Here is an 8,842-nt window from a genome sequence, read left to right as displayed (position 1 = left end):
TTATTAATTAGTTATCATTGTTTTAAATGTTGCAAGCCTCCTTAAGTGTCCTCACCTGGAAAGACGTGGGAAGGAATTAATTAAATAAAGCACAGATGATAAGAAATGTGCATTAAAATGACACAAACTGAAAGCAGCAGGAAGGATGAAACAAAACAGCAGCGTAAATGCAAATAAAAGCAGTAGATTAAGGACCTGATCCTATCCAATGTTCCAGCACCGGTGCAGCTGCAATGCAGCCCAGATAAAGGGAACAAATGTTCCCATCCCTTGAGGAGGACTCTGAGACAGCCTACCTAGCACAGGAAGCTGTGCACACCCCATTGGCACAGCAGCACCAGCAGGGGAAAATTAGGCTTGATTGGGGCCTAAGTTCTGCTAAATCAGCATTAAAAGACAGCAGAGCAGAACAAAAGGCAGTCAAAACCACCACAAGACAACAAGTGCAGAACTCTCAGCAAAGACTGGCAGGAACTCAGAAACAGACACACAGACACGAACACACAAACATTAACGTGAAAGTTGAATGAAAGCGGAAGGAGGGCTCCGACTTCAAAAGGGAGGGAGTTCCATCATTCTGGGGCCAGCACAGAGAAGGCTCTACCTCTAGTTCCCGCCCCTCAATCCTCAGTCAGGGCGGCATACAAAGGAGAGTCCCTGGAGATGACCTCATGGGATGGGTCAGGATGTAGGGAAGAAAGCAATCCCTCAGATTTCCAGGTCCCAAATATTAGGGGCACCGAAAGCCTCCTGCACAGGTTTACACAAAACCTAGTGGTGCCACTGCCTGGAAATGAACTGGCAGTCAGTACAGTAGGAGGAGGAGAGGCCCAGCATCACTGATCTGCAGAGCCCCAGAGACCACGCAGGCCACTGCATTCTGCACTAACGGCCTTTCCAAGGAGTCTTCAAGGGCAGCCCCACAAAGAGTGCATTGCAGTAACTGGGGTGATGTTATCAGGGCACGGACCATTTTGCCCAGGTCCAAATGACTCAGTTATGGCTGCAACTGAAGCACCAGATGAAGTTGGGCAGAGGCTTCCCTGGCCACCGCAGCCACCTGGCAATCCTAGACCAGTGGTGAATCCAGAAGAACTGCCAAGCTATGAACTGGTTCCTTCAGAGGAAGCGCAGCCCCAAGCAAAGTGAGCATCTAGCATCCTAGCATCTGAGGCCACACGCCAAGTTCTGCCTCTTCTGTGGTGTACCAGCCTCTGCTCCTCGTACGGTCTGGACTGGAGAAGGAAGAGGGGGTGGAGTCCTATGGAAAGTGAAACTGAACCATATTGTGCATCTACTCGTGAGTAGGTGAACTTGCCTTAGTCCTTCGGAAAGGGCAGGCTGAGAGGAATCCAAGGACACCATAATGGTCCTGATCCAATGAATGCAGCCCCCCACAACCACCTGCGAAGGAAGTTCCTCCCTCCAAGCAGAGGAATGCATTGAGCCCTATGGAAAGGAAACTAAGCCTCACGGTCGCGTTTACTTGTGAGTAAGCAAGCGTCCCTTGGCTGGCGGTCAGGTCAGGCAAAGGGGAATGTGAAGCCACCAGAATGGTCCTGATCTGCTGGAACTGGAGCTCAACAAATGCTCCAGAAGGCAGCCCCCCTCCACTAAAAAGGATCAAAACAGAGGCTTCAGCTGATGAGGTCAACCTTTTTGAGATTTGCAAATTCAGGTGGGTCCGGACAGTGATCTGGTTTGAACAGAAGTTCTTCAATTGAACTGGGCACTGGGTAGGGCTGGAAACCTTACTGGTTTTGGAGGGGGTGTTATTGCAGGCAGGCTACAGTGGAAATTCACTTGGTGGACCAGGGATGACTTCTGCTTATTTAATTGTTTTACTTTAATTATTTATACTTATTTAGTTTAATTTGCCTGATGATGTCACTTTCACCATGACATCACTTCTGGTGGGTCCTGGACAGATTGTCATTTTAAAAAGTGGGTCCTGGTGCTGATAGTTTGAGAACTGCTGCAATAAGGTATTAGTCAGTTGACACCCTGGTGTGTGTGTGTGTGTGTGTGTGTGTGTGTGTGTGTGTGTGTGTGTGTGACACCACTAGTGACCAAAATAAAAATCACAGTCTGGAGGAATAATACCAGCACGTTATATATCAATCAAAACGTCATTTCATGCAGAATGTGTTCTATCTTTGTTCTATCAAAAGGTACAGCCAAAAAAGTAGTGGGGGCGGAGTGATGGTACATCACCATGCCCACCACCTGGGTGTTGCCCCGCCCACTGCATGGGGGTGACACACTGGCATACCGCATCGGGTGAGGCGAACCCTAGTGACACCACTGTCTAGGCCACCCTCCCCTCTGTTCTTCTCCACACTTCCTCTTCCATTCTGTCCACTTCTTCCTTCTTCTAATCCAGGCAGGAGGAGGAGGAGGAGCGGTGAAGGCAAGCGGGTGGTGGCAGTGGGCACTCTCTTGCCAACCTGCTGCCTGAGGGAATCGCCTCAGTCAGCCTCAGGGATGGGTGGGCCCTTCCTCATGGATCTATCTGGAAAGGGGGTCTCTCAGATCTGGGCCTTCGATTAGGTACTTCAGGGTGTGTGGGACAAGTGAGCCAAGTCTAGGCATCTAGAACGGGGTCTCCAAACTGGCCCAGAGGCCACATCCAGCCCGCCACAAGATTTTATCTGGCCCCAGCAACTACTATTCTCATTTAAAGCACGACATTGTTTCTTTGTGTCTCTTTTGTTCTAAATCATGTTGGTTACCCCTCCCCCCCCAAAAAACCAGGTAAAACACATTTATTAGTTTAAATTGTATTCATTAATTTTCATTTCAGTCCTCAAAAATGCATAAAATATACTATGTGGCTTGCATACCAGAAGGTTTGGAGACCCCGATCCAGAAGAAGCATCAAAGGCCCATCGGACTAGGACTTACTCTACAGCCATTGTGATGCCCCTGCTATGTTTTAAAGGCATCTAGGCCAGATGCCATCACCACATGCTGTGGCAAGGAGTTCCACAGACCAACTACCCGCTGAGTAAAGAAATATTTTCTTTTGTCTGTCCTAACTCTCCCAACACTCAATTTTAGTGAATGTCCCCTGGTGCTGGTGTTGTGTGAGAGGGTAAAGAGCATCTCACTATCCACTCTGTCCATCCCCTGCAATCCTATCCAATTTTCTACTGCTGCTGCTGCTGTGACAATGGGGTGTGCACTGCTTCCTGTGTTGGGGTGTCAGTCACAGAGGCCACCTTAAGCTATGGGAACATTTGTTCCCTTACCTTGAGGCTGCATTGCAGCTGCACTGGTGCTGGAACGTTGGATAGGATTGGGCAGTCAAACCCCAGAATCTCCAGTAGAAAGGATGAGAGAGTACGTGAGTTGTAGGCTATAGGGTGTCCCTCAGTTCTGGATCTTCGAATGGATATGTCAGGTGCAGGAGATAAATGGGCTGAGTCTAGGGATCTAGAATGACGTTCAGACTATGACCAAGCTGAAATATAGCCATGGCGATGCATTTGTTACATTATTATTATTATTATTAGTATTAGTATTAGTATTAGTAGTAGTAGTAGTAGTAGTAATAGTAGTAGTAGTAGTATTTATATACTGCTTTTCAACGGAAAGTTCACAAAGCAGTTTACAGAGAAAATCAAACATCAAAAACCAGAATCATTTGGATTTGTTCTAATTCTACTCACATCTTGATCTTTCAGCCACAGATTTACTTTCCTCTCCAGATCCATCCACTGGTTCATGCACCAAGAATGCAACAGCAAGGAAGAGGAAAAGAGTCTTCATGGTGAGTTTCTGACTGAGATCTCAGACTCACTGACGAGAGAGAAGTCTTGAGAACAAGTAAAGGTTTAGGCTGCAGACTCCCTGCATATATACTTTTTTTTTGTTGACCAAGAGCCAGTTCCTTTAGCATGAGCAACACTGAGATACAGTTGTGAGATTGAAGATCAGACGCACACTTCCCTGATCATCACTCATGATAAAGCAATTTCACCCAAGGAGGACATTCCACCTGTTCACTGATGCCTTCTGGAGATAAGAGGGTCTCACTCCCCAAAAGAAGAATACTTTGCAAGTCCTGATGAGGCCATTTCTGGGTGTCTGTTGCACAGTGGGGAGGGGGAGGAAGAGAGTGGAAAGGGGTCAGAAGCAAAATATGCAAATGTGTTATTATTGGGAATGTCTAATCACTGAAAGAGATCAAAGTCACTGGTAGAGAGAGTTGGGACCCCTTCCCTTGGTGGGGAGGATCTGGAAGCAGGAGAGCTTTCTCTGTGTCTGGCCTGCTTTAAAGGAGCACCAGGCAACAGAGTCCATGGGGAGACGGATGTTGCAGCACTGGTGACTATGACTATACCTGGCTATCCAAATCCAAAACCTTTATTGGCATCACAACAAAAAAGATTCCAAATACATCAAGAAAATACGTAAAGGAATACCACAACCGGCCACTTCACACTTAACAATAGACACTTAATCATATACACAATGACAAAGCAAGCTGTTCTTGCGTCGGTGGCTCATTCGGAAACATGAAGGTCTACAGAGCATAGCACTGACAAAGATTAAATAAAGATATTTAGCCCTGATCTTGGTTCGCTTCCCGACAGCAAAGAAACTTTTGGTCTCTTTCTCTGGTTCCAGGCAGGAATGTTCAGATGATCTCGATAAGCTGTCAGAGGTCAGCGTGAAATTGACAATTAAGGCCATGCGCGTGAAGGTTTCCACTGTGGAGCTGTCAGGGGCAGGTTCAGTCTCCTTCTGCCATCCCTGCAAACCGACCCCAGAGGAGATCTGCTGGACAGGAACCGAACCTGGCCAAAGAGAAAGCTCTTCTTTCCTGTGGTTTCGTCAGAAACTGGAGATAGTTACACTTTATCTCCTTTACCAGGGAAGCTGGAAATAAAGGGGGGAGCATCTTGTCCCTGCTGCTGTCATCGGCTCTTGGCTTTCAATGTCCCACAGCCAAGTTCCTGACAGAGCCTTGCAAGTCTCGAGCTCAACAGCAGCGAAGGAAAGACGAGCCCAGCGTGCATGCAGGTGGGTGGGTGGGCGGCCTGGGAGGGCGAGGGGGCAGGCGAGCAGGTGGGTGGGCAGCCAGGCAGCCACCAGAGGGGGAGAGGGCCAGTGGGCAGGCAGGCAGGCGGGCAGCAGCACATGCGGCCTGCACAAGGGAGAGCAGGGAAGCGAGAGCTCAAGCGCAGCAGCAACTTAGAGGTGCCGCCCTCTCTTTGTGCGTGGAAGTCCTGAAGAACTGGCCGGAAGGTCCCCCTTCTGTGTGTGAAGGTGTTTCTGAACTGGCTTGAATTCCCTCATTCATCTAAGTTCTGTCTCGAATGTAGTCATTGATGTAAATTTATTCAACTCTGGAATGCAAATTGATTCTCTTTTTCTGGCCCCCGACACAGTGTCAGAGAGATGATGCGGCCCCCCTGCCAAAACGTTGGAGCAGCCCTGCGCCGGAGCGAAGACGTTTATCCACCTGAGAGGAATCTCACCCAGGCGGCTGCCACGGCCTTCTGCTGACCTGCTCAGAGACACAAGGCGGCGTCAGGCACATGGTGGGCAGCAGCAAAGACTCTGAGCTGGCCTGCTGACTGCACTTGTTCTACCGACTGGGTAAGCCTGCCGTCCAGACTTGGATTCTGCAGAGCACCTGGGCATTGACTGGTATTGAAGACCTTCAGGGCAGCAGGGATGAAGGAATCGCCACGTGTCCCAAGAAAGCCTGTTAGGGCTTGTGCTGAGATCCTGCCTGTGTTCAGTACTGCCAGGCGGTGAGAAGCAGGGAACCCGCCAGAGAAGCGCGTGGCCCTCTGGATGGCGAGGGAGGGAAAGGGGGATTGAAAGAAGACTTGGAGATGGCAGAGAATTAAATGAGTTCTTTGCATCTGTCTTCACGGCAGAAGACCTCGGGCAGATACCGCTGCCCGAACGGCCCCTCCTGACCAAGGAATTAAGTCGGATAGAGGTTAAGAGAGAAGATGTTTCAGACCTCATTGATAATTAAAGATCAATAAGTTACCAGGCCCTGATGGCATCAATGATCAGTGATGGCCCTGAGTCACCAAGAGTCATTGAGGAACTGAAGAATGAAGTTGCTGATCTCTTGACTAAAAGATGCAACTTGTCCCTCAAAAGAGCCATAGTGCCAGAGGACTGGAGGACAGCAAATGTCACGCCTATCTTTAAAAAGGAAAGGAGGGGTGACCAGGGAAACTATTGGCCGGTCAGCGTAACATCTATACCGGGTAAGATGGTGGAATGCCTCATCAAAAATAGAATCTCAAAACACATAGATGAACAGGCCTTGCTAAGGAAGAATCAGCTTGGCTTCTGTAAGGATAAGTCTTGATTCACAAACCTTTTAGAATTCTTTGAAAAAAATCAACAGGCACGTGGATGCAGGAGAACCTGTGGACATTATATATCTGGATTGGATCCAACATACACCATAAGGACACCCCAGGGTTCTGCAGCACAATCTCCTAAGAGCATTGAAGCCACTCCATCAGTAGCCACAAATTTGCCAAGCGTGAGTGTCCCTCCAGTGCTATTGATCCGGCTAGTATTATTTCTTTTAAAAGGATGTCCATGTCATGCCCTGAGACATGTCAGTATGGAGGTTGCTGCCAGGTAGCCCAGGCACCCATGGAGCTGGAAATGATGCCAAAAATGAGCGTCCAAAATGCTCCGAGAGGGCTGGGCACCCTCCTTAGTACTGCATATGGGGGTTCTATGTTTGCTTTCCCAGCTTGGAAAAGAAGGAATGAAAAGCACTGGCGTCGCTAGGAGGGTGCGGGCGATGCGCCGGGGGTGTGTGACGCGCCCTGGGGGGAGGACGCACTGACATCGCAGGGTGAGGAGCTGCCCCGTCATGCCATACACCGTTGGATGCGGAATGGCTGGTGGGGTGCAGTGCAACAAACCGAATTGAAATCGCTCCTTTTGTTCAGACGTTATGGCCAAAAAACTGGAAGGAAAAAATGCATGGAGCCCTATGGAAAGTGAAAGTGAACCGTATCGCGCATTTACTCGCGAGTAGGCGTACTTGCCATAGTCCGTTGGAAAGGGAAGGCTGAGAGGAATCCAACGACACCACAATGGTCTCGATCCAATGAATGCATCCCCCCAAAACACCGAGAAGCTCCCCCCTCCCAGGTGCGAGTCCGAGCCCAAAATGAAGCCACGTGGCCGTGTTTACTCGCGAGTAGGCGGACTTGCCTTAGTCGAGGCAGGCTGAGAGGCTCCAAAGATGTCAGAATGGTCCTCATCAAATGAGTGCAGCCCCCAAAAACACCGGAGAAGGAGTTTCCTCCCTCCCAGCTGCCTCCCTCCCAGTCTATGGAGACCTAAGGAAAGCAAAGCAGCCTCACAGTCGCAATTACTCACAAGTAGGCAGACGTGCCTTGGCTGGTGGTCCTGCCAGGCAATGGGGGATGTGAGGACACAAGAAGGGTCCTTATCTGATGGAGTTGCTCCAGAAGGCAGCCTCACCCCACCCCCCACCTCCCAAAAAAAGAACAAAAAAGAGGTAAGGGAAAGGTTTTCTATTTTGCACTTGTGAAGCCAGGTGGGTCAGGGGGCTGCCTCTGTCACTGGCAGAGTTTCTGGAAGAAAGATCCATTGCAGGTTACAAGCCATGATGTGAATGCGCAACCTCCTGATTTTAGAAATGGGCCATGTCAGAATGCCAGATGCAAGGGAGGGCACCAGGATGAGGCACCAGGATGAGGTCACCAGGTGTGCTCCTGGGGGCATTTGGTGGGCTGCTCTGAGATACAGGAAGCTGGACTAGATAGGCCTATGGCCTGGTCCAGTGGGCTGTTCTTATGGGGGCGGCAGGCTTCTGTTCACACCTCTCCCCAATCTCACCCAAAGAGAACAGCACCATTGATGGACATGCTCTAGTATAAGCCACTAGTTTTCAAGTTGTGGTATTGGGAAAAGTTTTCAGTTATCAGTAATCACACCTTGGATTAACCTCATTGCTTATGATACTGCCCCTGTGCAAAGGTGGCTCAGAACACCTCCGTTTTGCTCTGGAGGCCTGGAAGGAAAAGGGGGAGGGACTGTTTTTAGGGCATGTTCAGGTGCCTGCAAAACCTAGTGCTTTGCACCCCCTCTTGCTGTGCCACTGAGAGTATTTTATGTAAACCTCCAGAGGTTTGGGTGTTGCAGATGCTCCCATCTGTGAGTTGGGATGCGGACGGAAAGGAAAGGCACATTTGGCTTGCAGCCACAAGAAGGGCAGGCCAGGAGATGGATGTGTATGAACCAGTCTCTCCTCAGCATGACATCTACAATATAACCAACGGATCATGTTGTCAGAACAATGTTTGATTTCACACCTTGATGAAGTGATAGGTAGACCCCTAAGAACGTAGCCCCTCTGCAAGATTCCGGAATCCAAAAAGATGGGATATTGCCTTTTGAATAGGCTTTGATGGTCTATTTTATAGCTTTATTTGTATTTGATTCTTTATGTATCTTAATTGTTGTTAGCTGCCTTGGGTGCCCCCTGGGGAGAAAACTGGGGCACAAAACTAATAGATAAATAATTATAACAAATTATAAATAAACTTTATTTATTTGTTTATTTGTTATAAATAACACAGCAGCAGGCCTGAAATCCCATGCATCGAGTCCATGTATAATATAATATAATATACAGTATTTATATACCGCCTTTCTTGGTCTTTATTCAAGACTTTATTCAAGGCGGTTTACACAGGCAGGCTTATTAAATCCACACAGGGATTTTTACAAATTGAAAGAAGGTTCTCTCTTTCAAGAACCACCACATTCAAGCTGTTACACTCCGATCTGGTTTAACATTCTGGCCTCCATCCTC

At 48.6% G+C, this 8,842-nt stretch overlaps 1 pseudogene; it reads right to left on the bottom strand.

The window, feature by feature from the left end:
- Positions 1 to 7,890: 7,890 nt before the first annotated feature.
- Positions 7,891 to 8,006, bottom strand: LOC136638370 (U4 spliceosomal RNA; annotated as a pseudogene).
- Positions 8,007 to 8,842: the final 836 nt, after the last annotated feature.

Source organism: Tiliqua scincoides, chromosome 1 (genome assembly GCF_035046505.1).
Source record: "Tiliqua scincoides isolate rTilSci1 chromosome 1, rTilSci1.hap2, whole genome shotgun sequence".
Lineage (NCBI taxonomy): Eukaryota > Metazoa > Chordata > Lepidosauria > Squamata > Scincidae > Tiliqua > Tiliqua scincoides.
Note: the sequence above shows the minus strand (reverse complement) of the source record. Positions and strands in the feature narration are given on the sequence as shown.